At 41.2% G+C, this 27077-nt stretch overlaps 1 long non-coding RNA gene across 2 annotated transcripts in view; it reads right to left on the bottom strand.

The window, feature by feature from the left end:
* LOC125485995 overlaps positions 1–27077 on the bottom strand; it is a 48667-nt gene that overhangs the window by 2235 nt on the left and 19355 nt on the right. For both annotated transcript variants that reach the window (XR_007264701.1, XR_007264700.1), the window contains 2 exons: positions 10266–10412; positions 9281–9378 (listed from right to left, as the gene is read on the bottom strand). This is a non-coding gene — a long non-coding RNA (uncharacterized LOC125485995). The remainder of the gene's footprint in view (positions 1–9280; positions 9379–10265; positions 10413–27077) is intronic.

Raw genomic sequence — 27077 nt, 5'->3', positions numbered from 1 at the left:
GACCCAAAACGTCAGCTTTCCTGCTCCTCTGATGCTGCTCGGCCTGCTGTGTTCATCCAGCTCTACACCGTGTTATCTCAGATTCTCCAGCATCGGCAGTTCCTACTATCTCTCAACCTAACTATTCTGATCTCATTTTCAGCACTTGGTCCACAGCCTTGTAATCCTTGGCACTACAAGTACACATCTAAATACATCTTAGATGTTATAAGGGTTTCTGCTCCTACCACCCTTTACAGGCAGTGAGTGGTAGATTCCCACCATCCTCTGGGTGAAAACGCTTTTCCTCACATCTCCTTTAAACTTTCTGTCCCCCTACGTTAAATCTATGTTCCCTGGTCACTGAACCCTCCATTAACGAGAAAAGCTTTTTTCTGGTCTACAGGTTGTCCTTTCGTTATTGAAAGTTAGGAAGCTTACTGAAAGTTAGGAAGATAGAATCTCTGTTTTAAGAATTAAATGAATATTCCTCTGAGCCTACTGGAAAATATTTTCATGCATTGGTGTTGTCAGAAACTAAGCAAGATATAATCCCTTGTACTGGTGATGTTATAGATCACAGAGTCTGCCTAAGTGAACCGGCCAGTTAAATCTCATTTATTTTTCCTTTTTGATTTATCCCTTAATTTTATCTGTTTGTGTGTCTGTCTTTCTGTGAGAATGGAGGCTAGAATTAAAGAGGATTGGATTTAGATATTAGACATTAATTAGATTACCTTATTATTTAACCTTGATCTGCTGAAGTTACTGTATTGTGAATAAATTGTTAAGCCTTTAGTTTGAATCATAAACCCACTGTCTCATATCAATTATTCAGAAAGTCTTGTACTAGTTATTCAAAAAATCTGGCTAGAAATCATTGCGGTCAATTTTGAGGGTGACAGTATTTTAATTTTAGGATGTTGCAAATACAGGGACAGGGCGGCTATTCGATTTGGCCGTCTGTCTCTATGACTTAACAACAGTCTAATCCAACTCTTCTGCTCCATCAATTTTGAACCCATCTAATTATTTAGTTCCCTCCTCTGTCACTATGGTAGTATTTCTCTCTTTGGTAGAGACTGGATGCAAACTATTCATTTAACACCTCAGCCACGAGCCTTGCCTCCAAATGTAAATCCCTTCTTGGCCCCTCATCAACCCTATACCTCTTTTTTACCAAAAAAAAATGAAGGCAAAATGAACCGTAGTTGCTGGAAATCCAAAACAAAAATAGACATTGCCTCAGATGAAGGATCACTGGACCTGAAATTTTAACCCCGCTTTCTCTCCACAGATGCTGCCAGACTTGCTGAATTTCTCCAGCAATTTCAGTTTCTGACTCCTCCTTTTACAACCCTTTTACTATTTGATATGAGCACTGAAGACTTTGGGACATCACTTCATGTTGGCTGCCAGTCTTTTCTCATAATTCCTCTCCATACCTTTGATGTTACCCTTGGTTCCCAATTTTATTTCAAATCTTACACAGAACATACAGCATAGAACAGTACGGCACAGTACAGGTGCTTCGGCCCACGATCTTGCGCCGACCTATTATCCTACTAAGATCAAACTACACTGCATACCCTACATTTTACTATCCTCCATGTGCCTATCCAAGAGTCGCTTAACAGTCTCTAAAGTATCTGACTCTACTACCACTGCCAGCAGCGCATTCCACACGGTCACCACTCTCTGTGTAAAGAACTTACTTCTGACATCTCCCCTATACCTTCCTCCAACCACCTTAAAATTATGCCCCCTTGTAATAGTCATTTCCGCCCTGGGAAAAAGTCTCTGGCTATCCGCTCTATCTATGCCTCTCATCATCTTGTACACCTCCATCAAGTCACCTCTCATCCTTCTTCGCTCCAATGAAAAAAGCCCTATCTCCCTTGACCTTTCCTCATAAGACCTGCTTTCCAGTCCAGGCAGCATCCTGGTAAATCTCCTTTGCACCCTCTCTAAAGCTTCCACATCCTTCCTATAATGAGGTGACCAGAACTGAACACAATATTCCAAACGTGATCTAACCAGGGTTTTATAGAGCTGCAGTGTAACCTTGCAGCTCCTAAACTCAATTCCCCTGCCAATGAAAACCAACACACATACGCCTTCTTTACAACCCTATCAACTTAGGTAGCAACTTTGAAGGATCTATAGACATGGACCCCAAAATCCTTCCGTTCCTCCACACCTGCACATGTTCTACTTCAATCAATGTCAATTGTTTTGTGATATTGAGAGTTATTATAAACAATGCAGTCATCTATGATGTTAAATATTTTGAAAAGTTATTTTTCAAATGCAAAGGTAAATCGATTTGGAAAAGTCCTACACTATCCAACAACATAAAATTGTGAAACTTTGTGACTAATTTAGTGCTTTGATTGCTAACCTATTACCACCTTACCTTTGTCATTAAACTGTCACATGAAAGTATTTGAATGGTTTCAAAAATGATTGAGCCAAAAAAATGCAATCATTAACCTGAGTTATTATATTTGTTAATAAGTCAATGATCTGTGAAATTGAAATACAAAAGCAAAGAACAAGTCAAGATTATTAACACAGCATGTAATTTAAAAATATATTGCCAGCTGAAGCGCTCAACATTTCACTGTGCTACAAGTACACTTGAAACTAGTGAAGTTTCCATTCAAGAAATGAGAAAAAAAACACAAAGTTACTTAGCTAGCAAAAATAATGCTAACAGGTAGTCTCAATGCACACATTCTGTTAGATCCCTGAGGTTTTAATGATTTTCTGCAAGTTTAGCATTCCTGGATTTCACCAAGTGATCAAACTTATAAGCTTCAGTGGCAATTATTTTGTCACTGTCTGGGTGATATTTGCAGAGAACATTAGGAACTAGTTAATGGGATATTACTTTTTTTAAATAACAAATTGAAGGAAGCCAAATAATAATTGCAAATCCAAATCTTGGGATCTGCCATCTTTTTACAAATGCTGACTGAACTGTTGTAATTCTAGCATTTTCTATTTTCATTTCATATAGTTTTTATGTAAAGTAGAAACTGTTTCCAGAGGCAGCCAAGTCAATAACCAGAAAACACAGATTTAAGGAGAATTATCAGTACTGCGAAGACAAAGAATTAAAGTAATTGATGAAATGACTACAGGCAAGATGAGGAGATTTTCATTTACAAGAGTTGTTATGCTTTGGAATTCAGTGACTGAAAGGAAGCTTGAACAGGATTCAACAATAACTTACACAGAAGGGAATTTAATACTTAAAGGGGAAAAATATAAATGGTGTACAAATATTAGGCATGCAACTAACTGGTTAGTTCTTTTAAAGAGGCAGCACAGATTCAATGGTCAAATGACCTCCTTTTGCCCTGCATCATTCTTAGAAAGTAGAAGTCAGATATGCCCCACAGCAATGGAATCAGAGGCCAATATGACTTTTTTTTAAATGAAAAATTGTTAAAATGCAAAGGTAGCGTAATAATGACACTTTAAGGACATAGAACATAGAACATAGAACATTACAGCGCAGTACAGGCCCATCGGCCTTCGATGTTGCGCCGACCTGTGAAACCAATCTGAAGCCCATCTAACTTAAACTATTCCATTATCATCCATATGTTTATCCAATGACCATTTAAATGCCCTTAAAGTTGGCAAGTCTACTATTTTTGCAGGCAGGGCATTCCACGCCCTTACTACTCTCTGAGTAAAGAACCTACCTCTGACATCTGTCCTATATCTATCACCCCTCAATTTAAAGCTATGTCCCCTCGTGCTAGCGATTTATCTAAAATAATAAATGTCTGCAACAAAAACCTCATATCACTGAATCTAAAACAAGATTTTGTGCATCACCACACAATTTCTTTCTGCCATTGAAACTATGGATTTAGTTATTCTGAAAATGAAAGCTTTCATGCATGAGTAATGGAACTTTCTCACCTTTCAAAATATGTTGCAAGTGCCCAGTTAGTATTTCACCATTACTGGACACATGCAATGATGTATAAGCAATTTCTAGTATTTGTTCTTTAAAAGGAATGTATAAGCAATTTCTAATATTTGTTCTTTAAAAGGAATTGTGAAGCTTAATCAGAAAAAGGGTTTTTTGACAATTTTGTACATATTCAGATTTAAAATTTGTTGGGATAGCTTTTGCTATTTTCATCCACAGGTACACATGGTTGATTCTTTTTTCTATTCATTCACAGGATGTGGGCGTGCTGGCTAGGCCAGTATTTATTACACATCCCTCATTGCCCAGAGAGCAGTTAAAATTCAACCACACATTGCTGTGGGTTTGGAATGACGTGTAGACCAGACCAGGTAAGGATTACAGTTTCCTTCCCAAAAGATCATTAAGTGAACCACATAGGGTTCTTTTCATGACCATCAGCAACAGTTTCATGGTCGTCATTAGACTCTTAATTCCAGATTTTTATTGAATTCAAATTCCACCATCTCTCATTCAAACTCTTGATTAATTTAATTAACAATTTCTGGATTAATTGTCTAGCGATAATACCACTAGGTCATCGTCTCCCCCTATTTTCCAGTGTAGACTGTACTTCCCAGTACATTCACTTTTAAAAGTAATTACAACTAAAAATACAGAGAAATAAAAAGATACATCTTTACACTGTTTAAAAACCTATCTCAGCCTTTAATATTCTGAATGAAGCAGTCTCAACAACTCTATGTCATCAAGAATTCCCCAGATTCACTAGCTTCAGAGAAGGAATTCCTCTTCATCTCTGTCTTAAATTGCAACCCCTTTATTTTGATATTAATCTCCCAAAAGTGCTCCATATCTACCCTTTCCTGTCCTCTAAATATCTTGTATGTTTCAATAAGATTGCCTCTCATTCCCCTAAACTTGAATGTGTACGGGCCCAAACTACTCAATTACTCCTCATAAGAAAATATATCCATGCCCAGGATCAGCCTACTGTACCTTCTTGGACTACCCCAGTGCCCCGATAGGTTGTCTGAACCTGATGTATTGCATTCTAGACTATTAAAGGAAGTAGCTGCAGAAGTAGTATGTACTCTGGTAGCAATCTGTCAAGAATCTAAGGATTCTTAAATCTGTGTTTTCTGGTTACTGCCCCTCTAATAAGGGTCCCAAAATTGTTCACAGTATTCCAGCTGTTCCTGACAAGTGCATTGTACAGTTCTAGCGAGATTTCCGTCTTTTCATACTCTATTCCCTTTGAAATAAATGCCAACATTCCATTTGCCGTCCCTGTTATCCGCTGAACATTGATGTTAGCTTTTGTGATTCATGCAGTGGGATCCTCAAATCCCTCTGCTACAGCTTCCTACAGTCTTTCATTATTTAAATAATATTTAGCTCCTCTATTCTTCCACCTGAAACACATAACATCATTTTCCCACAGTATATTCCATATGCCAAGTTTCTGCCCACTCACTTAACCTGAGTATATTCCTCTGTAGACTCTATTTTGTCTTCAACACTTACCCTCTCACCTACTTTTGTCATCTGCAAACATGAAGAGAGTACATTCACTTAGCTCATCCAAATCATTAGTATGTAGTAAAATGGAACAATAATACTCTTAATATATTGTAAATAATTGTGGTCCCAGCTCTGATACCTGTAGCATTTCACTAATTACAATTTGCAATCCAAAAATGTCCCCTTCACTCCAACTCTGTCTTCTATTAGTTAGCTAATCTCCATCCATGCGAATATACTACTCCATCTATGTGAATATACTACTCCAACATCAGAGGCTCTTATTAAGTAGATTCATGTGCAGTGTATAATCCTATGCTTTTTGGAAATCCAAATATATTACATCTTCGGGTTCCTGGCCTATAATCTTCTCAAAGGAATTCTAATAAAATTGCCTGGCATGATTTCCCCGTTTGAAGACATGCTGACTCTGCTTAATTACATTAGCATTTCTTAATGTCTGCTATTACATCCTTTATAATAGATTCCAGCATTTTTGCAATCACAGACATTAAGCTATAATGACCTGATTTTTATCTCGCTTCCTTTTTGAATAAGGCTATTACGCTGGCAGTTTTCCAGTTGTCTGGGGCTTTCTAGAATCTAGGGATTCTTGACAGATTGCTACCAGTATATCTACTTCTGTGGCTACTTCCTTTAATAGCCTAGAATGCAATACATCAGGTTCAGGCAACTTATCAGCCTTTAGTCCCATTAGATTCCCTAATGTTTCTTTCTCTAGTGATAGACATTGTATTTATTTTCTCCCCCACCCCACTGATTATTTAGTATTTTTGGAAAGCCTGTTCGTGGATTTATAAAACTTACATCTGGAAATGATTAGATAAAAGTAGCCATTATGCCACAGACTGGGATAGTCATAATGTTAAGGGTTTAAAGGGGGCAAATTTTTTGAAATGTATCCAGGGAATTTTTCTGTATTAATATTTAGAAGGCTCAACTTGGAGCAGTGCTGGATCTAGTTCTGGGGAAAGAAGCCAGACAAATGTTCGATGTGGCTGTAGGAGCAATAGCGACCAAACACAGTACGGTTCAAAAACAAAGTTGCTGGAAAAGCTCAGCAGGTCTGGCAGCATCTGTGGTGGAGAAAACAGAGTTAACGTTTTGTGTCTGGTGACCCTTCCTCAGAACAGTACGGTTCAAATTTATTAAGGAAAAAGATGGCCTGCAAAAGACAGCTTTGGTTTGGGGGAAGGCAGATTTTGTTAAAATAAAGCAGGATCTTGCCACAATCAACTGGAAACAGCTTCTTGCAGATACGTCTACAGCAGAGTAATAGGGCCATTCAAAAAAGAGTGGGGAGAGTACAGGTCCAACATGTACCTTTTACACGGAAATGTAGGAGTAATAAGCTCAGAGAATCCTGGATGTCTAGGTCAATTCAGGACTGGATGAGAAAGAAGAGTAGAGCTTTTAGCAAGTCCAAAGAGAGCAATTCAGCTGTGACCCTAGAGGAATACTAGCAGTGCTGGAGGGAACTTAAGAAAACAATTGGGAGAGCAAAAAGGGGGCATGACAAAGGACTTGTGAACAGGATTAGGGAGTATCCTAAGATATTTTATAAATACATTAAACAAGGAAAGAGTAGGGCCCATTAGGGACTAAGGGGACAAACTGTGTTTGAAACTGCAGGGCACTGGAAAGATGTTGAATGAATACCTCTGTTTGGTCTTCTCTCCGGAAAAGGAGAAAGTAGGTACGGAATTCAGGAAAAGGGACTGTGAGAAACTTGCACAGTTTGATATAGGAAATGGAGAGATATTGGAGGCTCTGTCAGGCTTAAAAACAGACAATTCCCCTGACCAAGATGAATTGCATCCCAGGCTGCTATGGGAGGCATGGCAAGAAATTGCAGGGGTTCTGACACAAATTTTTAATTCCTCTCTGGCCATCGGGGAGGTGCCAGAGGTTTGGAGGATGGCTAAGGTGGTTCCACTTTCTAAGCACGATGGTAGAGGTGAACCAGTAAAATCACAGATAAGTGAGTCTCATGTCTGTGGTAGGGAAAATATTGAGGAAAATTCTGAAGGAGCGAATTAAAATTGACTTGGAAAGGCAATGGTTAATTAGGGATAGTCAGCACGGCTTTGTCAGAGGGAGGGCATGCCTAACAAATTTGTTTAAATTTTTTGAAAATGTGATCAAGTGTGTGGATGAGGGAAATTCAGTTGATGTAGTCTGAATGGATTTTAGCAAGGTCCCATATGGGAGACTGTTGGAGAAGGTTAATGCACATGGAATTAAGGGAAACTTTGAGAGATGGATCAGAAACTGGCTTAGTAATAGTAAACAAAGGAAAGTGGTAGAAGGCTGTTTGAGTGACTCGAGGCCAGTGTCCAGCAGTGTACCAGAAGGATCAGTACTGGGACCCTCATTGTTTGTTACGAATGAAAATGTGGGGGGAATGTTAAGCAAATTTGCAGATGACACCAGGGTGGTAGAGTGATTAACAGCAAAGAAGATGGTTGTAGGTTACAGGAAGATATAGATGGGTTGGTCAGATGGGCAGACCAGTGGCAGATGGTATTTAACCCTGATAGGTACGAGTTGATGCACTTTGGAAGAAGAAACAAGATGAAGGAGTATTTGATGAACGGCAGGACAGTGGGTAGCTTAGAGGAACAGAGGGATCTTGGGGTAATTATTCACAGACCACTGTCATCGGCAGAGCATGTGAACAGGATAGCCAAGAATGCTTGGGACACTTGCTTTTATCAATCATGGCATAGAGTATAACTGCAAGGAGTAATGTTGGGGCTGTACAGAGCGTTGGTCAGGGCACAGCTGGAGTACTGTGCGCAGTTCTAGTCACCTCACTACAGGAAGGATGTGGCAGCACTAGACGGGTTACAGAAGAGGTTCACCAGGATGATGCCTGGGATGGAGAAATTGAGCTCTAAGGAAGATGAGAAAGGCTCGGATTGTTTTCTCTAGAGCAGAGAAGACTGAGGTTGGGCGTGATTGAGATTTATCAGATTATGAGTATAACATGTGGACCGGGTGAATAGATAGCAGCTGTTCCCCTTGGTTGAGGTGTCAAGCACGAGTGGGCATAATTTTAAGGAAAGGGTCAGGAGATTCAGAGGGGATTTGGGGAAAAAACTTTTTTACTCAGTGGATGGTGGGAATCTAGAATGGACTGCCTGAGAAGGTAGTGGCGGCCAGAAACCTTACAAATTTTGAAAAATATTTGGATGAGCACCTCAACTATCATAACAGCCATGGTTATGAGACAAGCGCATGAAATTGGGATTAGTGCACTTTTAGTGGTAGTTATGTCAGTGCAGACACAATGGGCCAAAGGGCCTTTTCTGTGCTGTATGAATCTATGAATTTAGAAAATAGTCCCCACCTCTATTCTTCCTACCAAATTGCATAACCTCACACTTTGCCATCTTTATTCCATCTGCTGCTTCCTTGCCCACTGTCCTAGCCTGTCCAAGTCCTTCTGCATCTTTCCCACCTCCTCAACACCACCTGTCCTTCCACCTATCTTTGTGTCATTTGAAATCTTAGCAACAAATGCTCTCTGAACATCAAATTCAAAGCTGAATTTGAACATGAGATGGAGCCTGTTACAGGTGGTTAAAGAAGTTCTTAGATGTAGCTGATGTAGTTGTAGATACATTAGCAATATTTGAATCTATGTGCCGGAAATATTCAAAGGGTATAAAATGTGGGATAGTTCAGTCAAAAACATGTTTCTTTTGGAAACTGGTGAAAATGCAAGCTACAGCTTGACCTAGAGGTGTTCCCTATGGCAACATCGTCCATTTGGGCATATGTGGAGTGATTAAAACTCACCTCAATTAAGCAGCTGCCAAGTTCTTAAATTTACCGACAACAGCAGCACATCTCGACCAATATGGACGTAGTGATACGTCTAAAATGTCTCAGAATTCCTGGATCAACATATTAGTGAATAGGTTAGAAAGCTGTATGAACACATGGACACGTCATTGTTATTGATATGCAGGTCTCATATGGTCCATTCAAAGTGAAGGAGACTTACACTGTTTAAATGGAAAAAGTTGACAGAACTAGTTGTAGGAACTCATTCAGCCATTTGGCAAATGTGACATACTGCCACTGTAATGCCTGGTATGTAAGCCATAGGTTGCAGTGACTGATGGATTGTATCAAATAGCATATCCCTTCAGCTGTACACAACAGGCAGGGTACTGGCCATACTTAACCAGCCTGGGCTTGCAAAACATAGAAAATAGGTCTGGAATTTTGCCTAGTCAGGATGACTGCTGAGCCAGAGTGCAACATCTAGGAGCTCTCGCAAAACTGGAATCAATTGGTATCAGGAGGCAAACTCTCTGCAGGTTGGGGTCATACCTGGAACATAGGAACATGGTCGTGGTTGTGGAGGTCAGTCATCTCAGCTCCATGGCATCTCTGCAGGAGTTCCTCAGGGTAGTGTCCTAGGCTCAACCATCTTCAGCTGCTTCCTCAGTGACCTTCCCTCCTTCATAAGGTCAGAAGTGGGGTTGTTCGCTGATGATTGCACACTGTTCAGCACCATTTGCAACTCCTCTGATACTGAAGCATTCCATGTTCAAATGCAACAAGATCTGCACAATATCCACGCTGGGCTGACAATCACCCAGGAGAGATAATCTAATCATTGTTCCTTGACATTCAATGGTGTTACCATCAATGAATCCCCCACTATCAACATCCTGGGGGTTACCATTGACCAGAAACTCAACTGGACTCACCACATAAACACATTGACTACAAGAACAGGTCAAGCGTAGGAATACTGCGGTAAGTAACTCACCTCCTGGCTCCCTAAAGCCCGTCCATCATTTTCAGTGAAGTCTTTGATTCCAAGTACTCTATGGAAGTTAAAAATAGTTGTTGACCCTATGGAAGTTGTCTAGCTGGCCTTCCCAGATGCGAATACAGAGACAGATAAAGAGTTCATCTGCAAAATTATTAAACAAAGGTTTAGGGGCATCTTTGGTTTGGTTAAGAAGACAAATGTAAGAGAAGGAAACATTAAATCCAGCAAATGACTCACTTGTGGGGTAAAGCAAAGCATGTTCATTATTATGTGAAGAAAGTTATGATCAGATTTGTTAAAATAATCATACCCTGCTACAAAATCTGTGACAGTTGTCTAAAAGTTGCTCATAGTATTAATCATATAGGCAGGTTGACCGTTATGGGGTGTAGACACAGGGAAGCTGACTGACATGGATCTGGAGAATCCCTTATTGAGGATGGGTGGAGTCACTGGAAAATGAAATGAAGCAACTACTTTCTGGATCAGACAAATTATGTACCAAAGCAGTATGACGATAGGATATTGGAAGCATTTAAGACTCAATGCGCACAGGAGACTGCAGAAGACATTGCAGTTACAGATACTGCCCTCCCGATTATATATCTGGACACTGTTCAAACAACAGGATCTTAATGACATTATCAGGCATCAATCCTGAAATGTTAATGTAGTTCTTGCTCATTTTTGACAGGAAATCTGCTACCCAAAATAAGAAGTTCCAAATATTTACAAGCTTACTTCCAGTGGTTAATTTGGGTGAATACCCCACTCCCCATCACATACAGCTTTGGCCCCATTAGCTTAAAAAATTGGTGGTTGTGGAATTATAAATCATTCTCATTCGATTCTTGTGAGCAAATCTGTGATTTTCAGCCAAGTGAGTTTGATACAAGATGCATCTTAAATTTGCTTAGCTTGAATCAAATATAAGATTCAAGACATTGCTCTTTTAAAATACACAAAAAATTAAACAGCACAGGGACCACAAAGCAGAAGCGCTCTGTTCCTGTGCAATTTAAATAATCTCATCTCTCAGGGTGTATAATCAGTGCAGTTATCCGACATACCAGTCAAAATTAGCTTTTGCCATCACTAAATCAACAGACAGCGACACCAGTGAAAATAACACCTCTAAATCAAGAGAAAAGTGACAGTGGAGAAAATTACACAGCACACCAGCCATCACTGGATTAATTAAACTGACCAAAAACTTGTGCCGACAGCTTTCAAGCAAGGGCTGTTAGGTAAGTTATGTTTGTACTTTTTAAATTACACTTGTCATGCACTGTAAAACTCAAGATATAAAGAGACAGAATTCCATTTTCCTTGAAAACTTGGGTTATAACTCAAAAGAATGAAAAAAGTCTTATTCAATCCATCTTTGTGAAAGGAAACCTATATAAATTCTAATTACCATAAAATAGGGCATATAAGTCACAGCATTCTTTATGGGCATCAGGAAATTAAATTGATGCTGGAGATCCATTACACAGGCAAAAACTGAAAACACACTGCACCATCATGTGACCCATCAACATTACTGAAACAACAGATGCACTTTACATTTAATTTTACACATATATGTAAATTGTGGATGATTAAGACCAGCAGTAAGTGACTGGCTTACTCCAAATTCCTCCGTCTCCACCACATCTGCTCCCAAAATGGAGCGTTTCACTCCCGGACATCCCAGATGTCCTCCTACTTCAAGGACCACAAATCACCCCTCCGTTGATTCACAATGCCCTCAACCGCATCGCTTGTATTTCCCACACTTCTGCCCTCAAAACCCCTTCCCCCAAAAATAGGACAGAGTCCCCCTGGTCTTCACATGCCACCCCACCAATGTCCGCATCCAGCGCATCATCCTCGCCATTTCCACCATCTGCAATCCGACCCCACCACCAAAGAGATATTTCCCTCCCCACCACTATCCGCCTTTCATAGGGACCACTCTCTCCATGACTCCCTCGTCTGTTCCACACTCCCCACCAACCCCATCAGACCTGGCACCTTTCCCTGCAACCGCAGGAAGTGCTACACCTGCCCCTGCACCTCCCCTCTCACCTCCATCCAAGGCCCCAGACAATCTTTCCAAATCCAACAGGGATTCACCTGTACATCCTCCAACCTGGTTTACTGTATCCATTGCTCCCGATGTAGCCTCCTCTACATCAGTGAGACCAACCGCAGACTCGGTGACCAATTCGCAGAGCATCTGCACTCTGTACACTATAATTAACAACACCTTCCAGTTGCCAACTATTTTAACTTCCCCTCCCACTCCCTTCGTGACATGTCCATCCTGGGCCTCCTCCAGTGTCACAATGACATCACACGCAAACTGGAGGAACAATACCCCATAATCTGCCTAGGGAGCCTACAGCCTGACGGCCTCAACAAAGAATTCACCAGTTTCAAAATCTCCCCATCCCAAGGCTCATCCCATGTCCAACCCTCCTTCTCGTCCCTGCCTCCTTGACCCAATAACCTATCCATTTTCTTTCCCACCTATCCAACCCACCCTTCCCATCGACCAATCCCCACTACCCTCTACCTGCATCCACCTGTCCCCATCCCACCTACCTTCCCCCAGCCCCATCTCCCATTAATTTACGAGCTCCCTTCCCCCTTCCCAGTCCGGAACAGTGTAAACCCGAAATGTCGACTTTCCTGCTCCTCTGATGCTGCCTGACCTGCTGAGTTCCTCCAGCTCCACACTGTATTGATTTTGACTCCAGCATCTGCAGTTCTTGCTATCTCCCATTGGCCTAGTGAGCTTGTTGTTGGACTGTATTTTCTATGGCTCAGATGCCAAACACAATGGCATCTAAATAGTGCAGTTAGTAATACACAAATTCTGCTGCACCTTGTAGTGATGAAGAGATACATGTGAATTGATTTGCAGCTGCCTGCAGCTTCATATAAATGGCATCCCAATATTAATCCTTCTATGACTTCTCATGAAGTCACAGCATCTGTTCATTAATTTAACTTACAAAGTTAAGTCTGATAACTAACACAAGCATAATTTTAATGAAGTGATCATTATCAATGAATGTTCATTCATAAGTCCCACACACTAAATAGCATGATCATTATTAGTGACTGCTAACCAACAATTCCTGCTCAGAGCGAACAATAACAAGTATGGGGTTTGACTATTTCAGATTGGTTTGAGATTTTAAAAGTTTAAATTTTAAATCTTTACATTATTTCTTACTTTCTTTTTGTCTTTTCTTTAAAATGCAATCTCTATTTCTCTCTGAATTTATCTCTTTCTGAGGTCTCCTTCTGTTTGTTTCTCAATCCTAAGGTCTCATTGTAGATAAAAAGTTTGTTCCATTGCACACAAAGATTCCAGATGCCCTGCTGCATATGACTACAACTGGCTTGTACTTGTGAGTTTATGCTTATATTTCAACAGCTTTCAAGTCTAACTGAAAGAGCAAGCTAAGAGAGGTCCCCATGTAAATTGACTTCCCACCTTTCAGTCCTAATACCAGTCGTTCATTAATAAAGTGTCAACTAATCAAAGTAAACTTCAAAATATACAATGTACTGCTTAAAAAGTAAACTACAGTATTGCATAGACTCTAGAATTTGATTCCTGTGAACAAGGTGGGATATTTGCTTGTAGGGCAGGGGTTCCACAGCAGAGGATAGCTCTGAATAGTCACAGAACTACAGAATTGTTCTTGTGTAGAAGGAGGTCATTCAGCCTATCATGTCTGCACAAGCTCTCTGAGCATTTTAACATAGAGGCAAGCTCCTCCCTTTCCCTATACCCTGCACATTATTTCTATAATAATACATAGAAATGGAATATTGCCTCAATAAAAGCCCTGGAGATTCACAACACTTGGCAAAAAGAGCAACATTAACAAAGAAATGGGCAAAGAAATTTCCTGGAGTTTGCAATATGCACCTCCTAAAAGTTTGACCAAACAGAAGTGAGGATAACATTTGTAGAAATGTTAACTGACCAGGATGGAGGCATTAAAAACTGATTATTAACTTCAGCGAGCAAAAATAAAACATACCAGATTTTAATTGGTCAGTGGAGATACATCAACAACAAAGCAGGCGACAATTTCTCAACTACTTGTCATAGTTGCTTCCGAAACAAACTAGTTGATGGACGGACTCAGAGCTGATGTTACTTCCTCAATGTTATCTCGGTCTTGCATCCTGACTCGGAGGTATACCGCTGTTCCTTAACTGTCACTAGGTCAAAATCCTGGAACTCCCTTCTTAACAGCACAATGGCTACCACTATGGCCCAAGGAATGCAGCTGTTCAAGACAGCAGCCAAACCCACCACCAAGGCAATTAAGGATGGGCATGAAATGAGACACCCTCGTTCCATGGAATGAATAATAAAAAAATCCACAGAAAGCAATTTGTTTTATCAGTTTGACACAGAGCAGCATTGGCCTTGAAAGCTGGGAAAGTGAGAACTATTTTATTCACCCTTACAGCTGACAGAGCATCTGCAAAGCCCGATTTCTAAGATCACCAACAGCAAATATTAAAAAATACAGCTAAGTAAAACCTGACAGCTATTACTCGATTGCTTCCTATGGATGTAATTTCAGCATTATAAACATATCTTCTGCTTTTTGCTGTTAGCAATGTACCCATAATTTCAATAGTTACTGTCACCATCCACGTTTGTGACAATGTGCCACCAAAAATGGTAAATGTTATTAGCATGCACAATGGCTATAGTCAATAAACACATGATACCAGTTATAAAGTATTAATTGTGTCAATTATTGTAGTTGGTGCACCAAGTAAGTGACATAAAAACTGCTGATTTCAGTTGCAGCAGCTCAACGCATTTATCTTAGTGACGATATGCCTGATGCAAAGACTAGCAATTTTCTGTGGCCACTGATCAAGTAAATTTTCTGAGGCTTTTTAAATATATTGCTTATTTTGCCTTCCAGTTCACATTAATACCAGCACTCCTGATCTTTGGCATTTCACCACCACTTTCTCAAAGATAAGATGGGCAATGGCAGAAGCCATCTCTTTGGGGAATTTGGGGGGGGTGGTGGAGAGGCATTGAGGAAGAGGATGGGGGTGGGGGGAAATTTTTCAGCAACATAATGTGAAACTTGAAAGGGTTCAGAAAAGATTTACAAGGATGTTGCCAGGGTTTGAGCAACAGGGAGAGGCTGAATAGGCTGGGGCTATTTTCTCTGGAGCGTCAGAGACTGGGGGGTGACCTTATAGAGGTTTATAAAATCATGAGGGGCATGGATAGGGTGAATAGCCAAGGTCTTTTCCCCAGGATAGCAGAGTCTAAAACAAGAGGACATAGGTTTAAGGTGAGAGGGGAAAGATTTATAAAGGGCCTAAGGGGCAACTTTTTCACAGAGGTGGCACATGTATGGATTGAGCTACTAGAAGAAGTCGTGGAGGCCGGTACAATTACAACATTTAAAAGCAATCTGGATGGTTATATGAACAGGAAGGTTTTCGAGGGATATGGGCCAAATGCTGGCAAATGGGACTAGATTTATTTAGAATATTTGGTCGGCATGGACGAGTTAGAACAAAGGGTCTGTTTCCATGCTGTACAGCTCAATGACTCTGTAACAACCCAACATTATTTCCAACGAGTTTTTACCTTTTAAAACAGGAATTTATGTGTGCATTATGGACTAACTTCGTATTAATTAAGACAAAACATATACCACAAGAGCTCCCCACTTTTCAAACAGTGTCTTGTAGACTTTAGAAAAACATTTCTCCCCAGCAGAAGAGAGAAGGTGCTGTGCCTCTCTGCTAGACACGGATGGTCCAAGATGGTACAGCATAGCTCCTTGAAACCAACTACTACCAATCATAATTTTTGACACAATGTTAATGGGGTTGGATCTGTACTGGAGGAGGCATAACATTCTTTCAACACATAAGCTCCACTATACAGGATAGCTTAGCCATAGCAGTATCAGATGGCAAGGCAGCAGGCAGGGGTGGGTGTGCCTGTGTATATGAATGGATTGTTTGTGTGACGGCATGCATTATTAGGTGCCTGTGTGTCAAGGGCGCGTGTTGCTGAGGTTGGGGCTGTCAGTGAAGAAAAGGTGAGGAGGCAATCAATGAGGGAGGCAGTGTGTTGGGGCGGAATGCAGTCTGTTGGCTGGGGATGGGGTGAGGGAAAATTTGTCCCAGTTAGAGGTGTAGAGTCAGTGAGCTAGCTGACAGTGGCAAAATGGTGCATGATGCCATTCAAGTGGAGGGGAGCAAAAGGAATATGACGGTAGTACGGACAGTATAGTGAGGGGGATCGAAACTCTCCTCTACAGCCAGGTGCACATGTCCAGGAGGCTGTGTTGCCGGTCCAATGCTACCTTTTAGGACATCTGCTCAGGGCTGGACAGGGACAAAGAAGGGAAAGGACATAGATCTAAGGTAGGGGCAGAAGCTTTAGGGGAGATGTAATGAAAAACGTTTACATCCAGAGGGTGATGGGAATCTACAACTCACTATTTATAAGGGTGGTAGAGATAGAGACCCTCGTAACATTTATGAAGTATTTATGGCATACAAGGCTATGGGCAAAGTGCTGGAATGTAGGACTACAACAATTAGGTGATCATTTTTGACCACTGCCAACGTGATAGGCCTTTTTCTGTGCTGTAGATCTCTATGACTCTATGAGGGATGATTTTTCTATGGCTTCAAACTATCCAGAATCCTGCTATTCCAGGTGTAATTTATAGCTTGTAACAACCATGATTTGCCTGTTAATCTAGGTGCAATTTACATTTGCGTAATGCTAATCAGAATCAAAGAACAAAAAGAACAAAAGAAAAGTACCCACAGGAACAGGCCCTTTGGCCCTCCAAGCCTGTGCCAATCATCATGCCCCAACTAATCTAAAAAACAAACCTTCTGCCCTTATTCAGTCCGTATCCCTCTATTCCCTCCCTATTCATGTAACCATCCAGATGCCTCTTAAATGTCGCCAACATACCTGCTTCCACCACCTCTTCTGGCAGTGCATTCGAGGCTCCTACCACTCTACGTGTGAAAAATGTCCCTTGCACATCTCCCTTAAACTTTCCCACTCTCACCTTGAACCTGTGTCCCCTTGTAATTGAAACTTCAACCCTGGGATAAAGCTTCTGACTATCCACCCTATCTATGCCTTTCAATTTTGTAAAACTCTATCAGGTCTTCTCTGAGCCGCCATCTTTCCAGTGAAAACAATCCTAGTCTTTTTAACTTTTTCTCATAGCAAATGCCCTGGTGACCAGGCAAAATCCTGGTGAACCTTCCCTGCACTCTCTCCAAAGCTTCCACATCCTTCTGGTAGTGTGGCCTCCAATACTGCATACAATACTCCAAATGTGGCCTAACAAGGGTTCTATATAGCTACAACATGGTTTGCCAACTCTTGCACTCCATGCCCCGGCTGACAAAGGCAAGCTTGCCGCATGCCTTCTTAATCACCTTGGCCACCTGTGTTACCACTGGAAACTGTGGACCTGCACATCCAGATCCATCTGTGTGTTAATGTTCCTAAGGGTTTTGCAGTGTAATTCACCACTAAATTTGATCCTCCAAAATGCATTATCTGGCATTTGTCTGGATTAAACTCCATCTGCCATTTCCGTGCCCAACTGGCCAATCTATCTATATCCTGTTGTATCCTTTCACAATTGTCAGCACTGGCAGTAACTCCACCAATCTTCGTGTCATCAGCAAACTTACTAATCAGACCACCCACATTTTCCTCCAGATCATTTATATACACTACATACAAAGACTGAAATTTTGTCTGGCAATTGCTCTATTGTGGATCTTCGGTTCTTCGATTTACAGATCCTCACAAAGATCTCAAGAACAATCCCAGCCAAAGTTACATCACCTTTTTCAAGTGTGTCTATGGTGTACTACTATTCACCTTTATATGTTGTTTGCAATGTATGACTATGCTTTCCATTCAAGCATAAGTAATACATTTGTAGGAATGATTTTGTTATTCCATGAATTATCCCAAGAATCTGTCTGCGGCTCTTCTACGTCTATTTGATTTCCCTCAACATCAAAGAATACTCTTCATAAAACCAAATGCTTTGCTCAAGTTCACAATCTTTGACACAGAAATACATCTTCAGAACAAGACTATTTAGGACACACATGAGGTGAAATTCCTTTGTGAATCTTTGAAATTCTTTACCCAAAAGGATTGTGGAGCATCAAGCATACTCAATGCTAAGACAGACAGATTTTGTTTTTACTCTGTCAATGAATTAAAAAATATAAACAATGTATAGCAAAGAGATGTTGAAGCAGTGATCATACTGAACGACACTGCAGGCTCAAGGAGCCATAGGATCTACTCTGTTCTTATTTCCCATGTTCTTTAGTCATTCAATCTAAAAGTTTTCAAATTTTGTGATGTAATAGACTTACCTTTTACTATCTTTTTAACCAAGTGGAAGCTTTGAACTACTTCAATATGACATGATAGATGATTCATGAAAGCAGAGGCTTAATAATCAAACACAATAAAAACAATGAATATCAGAGAGACTAAACAATGATGAAGTTCTGAGCCCAAGGACACTATCAGTAAATAACTTGCATAAGTACTGCGCAGTCTGATTCAAGTTCAAGGTCTATTATCAAACTGAAAATCAATAAAATTCTTCAACAAACAACACAAGGCAATGAAATAAAAATTACTTCTACTGTGCAAGGCCCAAATTAACCAAATTTCTTCACAATAATTGCACATGGACAATTTACAATGAATTCACCATCTACAGAATTAAAGAACATATTCTTGTAAATTAGTTTTCTATGACATTTATTCATCATTCCAGCACTCACTCTGCAACACTTTCTATCAGTTGGTAGGTGTTTTAATAAGCTAAATATCTTAGGCAAATGGGACGCATTCCATAACACTCCTGATTTGTGTCTTGCAGATATTTGGTGGACAAATTTCTTGGCGTCTGTAAATGTATTCTGCTCGGCACTGTGACTCAGTGGTTAGCACTGCTGCCTCATAGCACCAGGGACCTGGGCTTGATTCCACACTTGGGCAACTGTCTCTGTGGAGTTTGCACATTCTTTCTGTGCCTGCGTGGGTTTCCTTCAGGTGTTCCAGTTTCCGCCCACAGTCCAAAGAAGTGCAGGTTAGTTGGATTGGCCATGCTAAATTGCCCAGAGTGTCCAGGGATGTGCTGGCTAGGTGGATTAGCCATGGAAAATGCAATGTTACAAGGAGAGGGTAGGGGTGTGGGTCTGGGTGGGATGGCTGTTTGGAGGGTCAGTATGAACTTGATGGGCCAAATGGCCTGCTTCCACACTGAGAGATTATATGATGGCAGACAAAATACTAAGCCACTTTCAAATCCAGTGTCAGAATTAATTAATAATTAACTAATTTGATCAAAGTCCTCACATACAACTGACAATGGTGCCTCAATTCCAAACTCAGGATACACCACTTTCCTTACAGTATAAGTATCTTTTGCCTTAAATCTAAGGTGGTGAAACAGTGTTAATATAATTAGACTAGTAAGCCAGAGTTCCAAGGCTAATACTCTGTGAAAACGGCAGCTGGTGAAATTTAAATTCAATTAATAAGACCATCTGTTGACCATGGCACTTTGACTGTCGAAAAACCCACCTGGTTCAGGAATCTTCTTCAGGGAAGGAAGGTTGCCCCCTATACCTGGTCTGGCTTACTTGTAACTCCTGACCTAAAGCAATGTGACTGACTTTTAAATGGCCGAGAGAGCCACTCAGTTGCATCAAATCATTGAGCTGAAAGAAGGATCATCTACTTAGTCACTGAAAATAACGACACTCGAATCCCAGCTCTATTGACCCTATAAAGTCCTGCTTACCAATGTTTCAGAGTTAGTGCCAAAATTGGGAGAGCCGTATTACAGATTAATCAAGAAATAGCTCGAGATAATCATATTCATGGAATCGTACCTTACAAACAAAGTCCAGACATCACCATCAAGATCCCTGTCTATGTCCTGTTCCACCAAAAGGGCAAACTCAGCAGGGGTATCAGAACAGTGATATATAGTTGGAAGGAAGTTGCTCTGGGAGTCCTTAAATCTAGACCCCGTGAAGATTTACAGCATCAAATCAAACATGGGCAAGGAAAATACTGACCTGAAACTGAATTGGACTAGCCATATAAATACAGTAGTTACAAGAGCATGGGAATACTGTAACATATAACTCACCTCCTAACTCCCCAAAACCTGTACACCACTTCCAATGCACAAGTTAGGAGTGTGATGGAATACTCCCCACTTGTATGGATGAGTACAGCTCCAATAACACTCAAGAAGGCTGCTTGATTGGCACCACATTCACCACTTTCCATTCCTTCTACCACCGATGCTCAGTAGCTGCAGTGTGCACTGTCTACTGACACAATGCAGTAATTTAGTTTCAACATCACATTCCAACTTCCATTGAGAAGGACAAGGGCAGCAGGGACATGCGAAAACCACCACCTGCAAGTTACCTTCCAAGCCATTCACCAGCCTTACTTGGATGAACCAGGAAATCCACTCCCTACTGAAGACCAGGCGTGTAGCATTCAAGTTGGGTGACCAAGACCAATACAGAAAATCCAGACATGACCTCTGCAAAGCCATCACGGAGGCCAAGAAGCAGTACCGGACTAAATCAGTGGCCCAGACCTACCAAACAGACTCCTGTCTTCTATGGCAAGGCCTAAATGACATTACGGAATACAAAACGAAACAGAGATAGCAGACAATGACACATCTCTCCCTGACATGCTTAATGCTTTCTATGCTCGATTTGAGAAGAATACCACCAGCGTGGCGATGCCTCCCCCAACAGCCCCAGACACACCTGTTCCCTCTGTCACCACTTCGGAAACCAGATCAGTCTTCCTGGGAGTCAACCTAAGGAAAGCAACGGACCTGGATGTTGTCCCCGGTCAAGCACTCAGATCCTGTGCAAACCAACTGGTGGAGGTATTCACTGATGTCTTCAACCTCTCCTCCTCCAAGCCGAAGTCCCACCTGCTTCAAAAAGACCACCATCATCCCTGTACCCAAGAAAACACATGCAGTGTGCCTTAATGACTACTGCCCAATAGCTCTGACTTCAATATTCATAAAGTGCTTCGAAAGGCTGGTCATGGCCCACATCAACTCCAGTCTCCCATCCTGTCTCAATCTCCTACAGTTTGCCGAATGACATAACAGGTCCACAGAGGATGCCATATCCCTAGCCCTGCACTCAGCCCTGGAACATGTGGGCAACAAAAACACCTACGTCAGACTCCTGCTTGTTGACTACAGCTCTGCGTTCAACACCATTATCCCGTCCAGACTGATCTCAAAACTGCATGACCTTGGTCTCGGCTCTGCCCTCTGCAATTGGATCCTCAGCTTTCTGACCCACAGGCCATAATCAGTGAGGACTAACACTCAACACCGGAGCTCCCCCTCAGGATGTGTCCTCACCCCCCTACTGTACTCCCCGTACACCCACAACTGTGTTGCCAAATTCTGAACAAGCGCCATTTACAAATTTGCTGACGACACCACCATAGTGGGATGGATATCTAACAACGACAAGTCATAATACAGAAGAGAGATAGAAGGCTTGGTGATGTGGTGCAATGAAAACAATCTATCTCTCAATGTCGGCAAAACTAAAGAACTGTTCATTAACTTCAGAATAAAGAGAGGAGAACACGCTCCCATCTGCATCAACGGAACTGAGGTTGACAGAGTGAAGAGCATCAAGTTCCTCGGAGTGACGATAACTCACGATCTGTCCTGGACTTCCCACGTAAATGCAACTGTCAAGAAGGCACAACAATGCCTCTTCTTCCTCAGGCAGCTCAGGAAATCTGGCACGTCCATAAAGTCCCTCACCAACTTTCTTAGGTGGGTTATAAGGGGATGAGTCTGATTGGGATGCTCCAAGAGTCGGTGTGGACTTGTTGGGCCGAAGGGCCTGTTTCCACACTGTAGGGATTCTATGTAATTTCTATGTAATAACTTATACAGATGCACCATTGAAAGCATACTGTCCAGGTGCATAATGGCCTGGTATGGCAACTGCTCTGCCCAGGACCGTAAGAAACTATAGAAGGTGGTGTGCACAGCCCAGACCATCAGGGAAGCCAACTTTCCATACATGGACTCTATGTACACGACTCGCTGCCGCAGAAAGGCAGCCAACATCATCAAAGACCCATCGCACCCTGGTAATGACCTCCTACAACCTCTTCAGTCAAGCAGAAGATACGGAAGCCTGAACACACGCTCAACCAGGTTCAGGCTGTTATCAGAGTGTTAAAGGACTCTAGCCTCATATAATGTAACCTGTATGCCTCTAAGTCTTTTTGATCTTTGCTTGCTGTGATCTGCCTGTACTGCTCATGAACAAAGCTTTTCACTGTATTTTGGTACACGTGACAATAAAATCAATCATTTAATCAAATGTATCACTGTTCCTTCAATATCATTGGGTCAAAACAGAATTTCCTTCTGATGGCATTGAGGGTCTACCTACAGCACGTGAGTTCAGCAGTTCAAAAAGACAGTTCAATACCATCTTCTCAAAGGCAACTGGGGACGGTCAATAAATGCTGGCCAGTGCGCCAGCAAAGCCCACTGAGCCACAAGTGAATGAGAAAAAAAACCTGCTGGTTACCACCTACCTCCCTTTTCCCAATCTCCAACAAATGATGAATCAGTCCTCCATGATGAGCACCAAATTCAACCTCCAGTCTTGCAGGGGAGACAAGAATAATGCAGTTTCACATTAAGAGGTCTCCCTTTGAAGATGCAAGTGAGGAGCATTTTTTCTAGGAATGTCATTATTTTGTGAAATTGTCTTACATAGAAAACAGAGGACACTGTGACAGTGCTTATTCAAGACAAAATTGGATAGATTTTTGATGACTGTGACATCTGTATTGATATCAAGATCCTTGGATATCAAGCAGTGATCACTCTGACTCCGTTATACAGCTCCGAAACTTGGGCACCACCCCAAGATCCTTTACACGTACCATCAACACTGTTTGAGATGGATTCTCCACTTCACCTGGGAGGACAGGCATACCAACATCAGCAGCCTTGAAGCAGCTAACAGCAGAAGCATCAAGGCCATGATCATCCAAAAGCAACTCCACTGTGCTGGCCACATGCCAGCTACCTGAGTTCTGGCCACCAGGCATTCTTCTTTACCAGCTTAAGAAAGGCACTCAAACAAGAAGACAACAAAGGAAACATTTCAAAGTCTCGCTGAAGGCTTCCCTCAAGAAATGCAACATAGATGTCAATGCATAGGAGACTTTTGCTCGGAAGAAACCAACTTGGAGGAAACTCTTGTATGAAGGGATATAATTCTTCGAAAACACCCACTGGCAAGACGAAGTATGGAAAAGGAACCAGAGAAAGGAATGCCAACCATCTCAAGACCAAGGATCACTTCCACCTCCCAGAAACACCTGCCAAATACAGCTCAGCAACCAGCACAAGGACCCACAGAAGTCATGACCGGTGACACCATTTCCTTGGTGGACAATCATGTTTGTTAGCAAGTGATTGCGATTACCATTTAGTTTTGAAGTGTTGTTGTTATGTGGAAAACATGGTAGCCAGTTTTGCACAGCTAGATCTATAAAAAGCATTGAAATAATGACAAAATAATCTGTTTTAATGATGTTGATTGCAAATAAATGCTGACTAAGATTGTGGGGACAGTCATTTGCTTTTCTTCAAAATAATATACTGGAATCTTTTACATCTACTCAAGAGACAGAGAGCCTCAATTTAAATTCTTGTCCAAAAGATGGCACCTCTACCAGTTTAGCACCCTCTCAGTATGGCACTTAGTGTCTGTGCTCAAGCTTCTAAGTGCCAAAATGTAATGCCTAAGCTCACAAGTAAAGACAGCTATTATCTTATGGCACATTTAATGCCAAGGCTCACAACTAAAGACAACTACATCACATAAGGCAGACAGTACCATAGAATACACCAGGAAGATAGAATACAAAATCATACCATACAGCTCAACCTGTCTGAATTCACATTTAACCTTCACAAGGGAATATTTCTGATACCTTGATCCCATATTGCTACTTGCATTGATCCAATCAAACATTAGCTTAAGCCTGTATCTCCAGTACAAACCGTTCCTTGGAAAGTATACGTGAGTATAAGAACACATTGTACCCTTGCAATGATCACATGTTCTGATAAGGACAGAAATTTGGAAAAACAATTCTTTGAAGATCTCCCTGCGGTACAATTATATTTATAAAGTCAAAAAGAGATCCAGTGATGGTTAACTCATCAATAGCAAACATCTCGATGGTGGGACAAAGCACAAAAGCCAATAGAAAGTTGAATAATGTATAACAAGAGCATGAGTACATAGGATAAAAAGCTAAATATTACAGATGCTGGAAATACTCCACAGATTCTGCAGTAGTTGAATATGACTTCTTCAGAAGGCAGAAGTTTTATTGGATCAAGAGAGAAAAGAAGAGGAAAAACAGAAGATAAAGTCTGACATAGAATACAGACAGAAAAGATTAAATGACAAAGTTCTATCAAACACCAGAAGCAAAATGGAAAGCACTGAAAGTGAACAAGATTAAACAGACAAATGGAAATCCCAATGGAAAGAGGAATTTCTTTGAGACAGGCATGCTGCAAGCGATATAATCCATCACATTATTAACCTCCTTCAGTTCTGAAGGACTACTTCTCACTCAATGTTAATTCTATGTCTGTCTCTCTCCACAGATACTGCCAGATCTGCTGAGTATTTCCACCAGCTCTGTTTTTATTTTTAAAGGGTACAAGGCCTGGCCTTCCAGGAAGGAGGCCTATTTACAGGGCCAAAGCTGATGTGGGCATGAAGGTGCATTGGCGAGGAACAGAGATTATTGAAAGATGTGGAGGATGATGGATGCACATTGTTGTCAAGGATGTGAAAGATTGGAGCAGACAAATTGTGGAATGGGAGGGTCGTTTACATGGACAGGTATACTCATTAGGAAATATTTCCGGTCAACCAACAGTGCTGTAAAGGCAATTACGCCTGGATAAAGCCATTCTCATCTTCCTTAAGGTGCTGAGTTCCCCAAGACCCGGAAAACCTGGCTGCCGTTAAAAATAGAATGGCCACTAAAATGAAAGCACACAATATATTTAAATAACCAATACAGTTTCCATGAGCAGCTGCCCCTTGTTCTGCAAGCCCAAAGTGAGTGGATTTTTGCATTTTGATCTCTAATATGGCTCCACTATTCTTGACAGTTGAGATTCAGCCTTAAGTTTCCAAAGGATACTGAATCTCCACAATTCTGCACTTGTTTTGATGCTACAAATAACAAATGCACAACACAAATCTTTGACGACTTCAGCAGCACGGTAGCTCAGTGGTTAGCACTGCTGCCTCACAGCACCAGGGACCTGGGTTCAATTCCAGCCTCAGGCGACTCTCTGTGTGGAGATTGCACATTCTCTCTGTGTCTGCATGAGTTTCCTCCAAGCACTCCAGTTTCCTCCCACAGTCCAAAAATGTGCAGGTGAGGTGGATTGGCTTTGCTAAATTGCCTATAATGTCTAGGATGGGAAATGCAGGAATAGGATAAGGGGTGGGTATGGGTGGGATGCTCTTCGGAGGGTTGGTGTTGACTTGATGGGCCAAATGGCCAGTTTCCATACTGTAAGGATTCTATGATTAAATCTTTGAAATTAAAAGGACATCATGCTGCAAATTTTGGGAGTAGCAAGCAAGAAGATAAAAAGACAGCACAAAAAGCTGATTAAAAACAATCAGTGTATTTGTAATGCTACAAACAAATTTATTTTTGGGAAAATAACTGATAGGCAGTAAAACTAAACATAGTTCCTCCTTTACTTGTTAAATATGATGTCCACAACAGAATCTATTTTAGTTTGCTAAACTTTGCAAATGCACAGTTCAAATATTACTTTATAAAATTCAGTACCAAGGTGATCTTATTTTAGATGCCTACAAAATGTATGACAACAATTCAGAACAGGAAAGCAACGGTAAATAATTATATTGCCCATGTTTTGACTCCCTTGTTTTATATTATTGTCTATGGTTGTTTTATATTATTCTATGGTTGTTCAATCAATATTGGCTGCTAAACTCCTAGACAACCCATCTTAAATCAGATCTTCAACTGAACAGAATGCATTTCTGGGACTTGGTGTAGACTAGTCCAAAGACTACAGAGCAGCTCGATGTTAGCCTGATACACAAATTATAGCACTTTTCATGATATATAGTAAAATTGTTACCACCTTGGCCAATAGTATCCAAAATTTCATGATATGTACAAAACGTACCACCCCATCATTGTGGTACACCGCTAACTCACTTAAGAATACAGTTTTCCATAATAATATTGCGCTTTGCAGTGCACCAACACCTTTCATTGTAATACTGCTGCTAAGTTGCTTTGCACAAAGGCACCCATTTCATGCATTGGAGCAGTCTGCATCTCAGGGCTCTTTGCTTTCTTATTACTCACTCACCTCTCACCTATTGACAAAATCTTTGTCTTGCTTCTTTTTGCGCTGTACCCCCTCATTCAGACCTTCTAGGTTCATACAGTACTTATATTTTGCGATAACAAGGTGTAGAGCTGGATGAACACAGCAGCCCAAGCAGCATCAGAGGAGCAGGAAGGCTGACGTTGCGGCCCTAACCCTTCTTCTGAAGAAGGGTCTAGGCCCGAAATGTCAGCCTTCCTGCTCCTCT

This window comes from Rhincodon typus, chromosome 2 (genome assembly GCF_021869965.1).
Source record: "Rhincodon typus isolate 14 chromosome 2, sRhiTyp1.1, whole genome shotgun sequence".
NCBI classification, from domain to species: domain Eukaryota; kingdom Metazoa; phylum Chordata; class Chondrichthyes; order Orectolobiformes; family Rhincodontidae; genus Rhincodon; species Rhincodon typus.
This window is presented reverse-complemented; position numbering and strand designations above follow the sequence as displayed.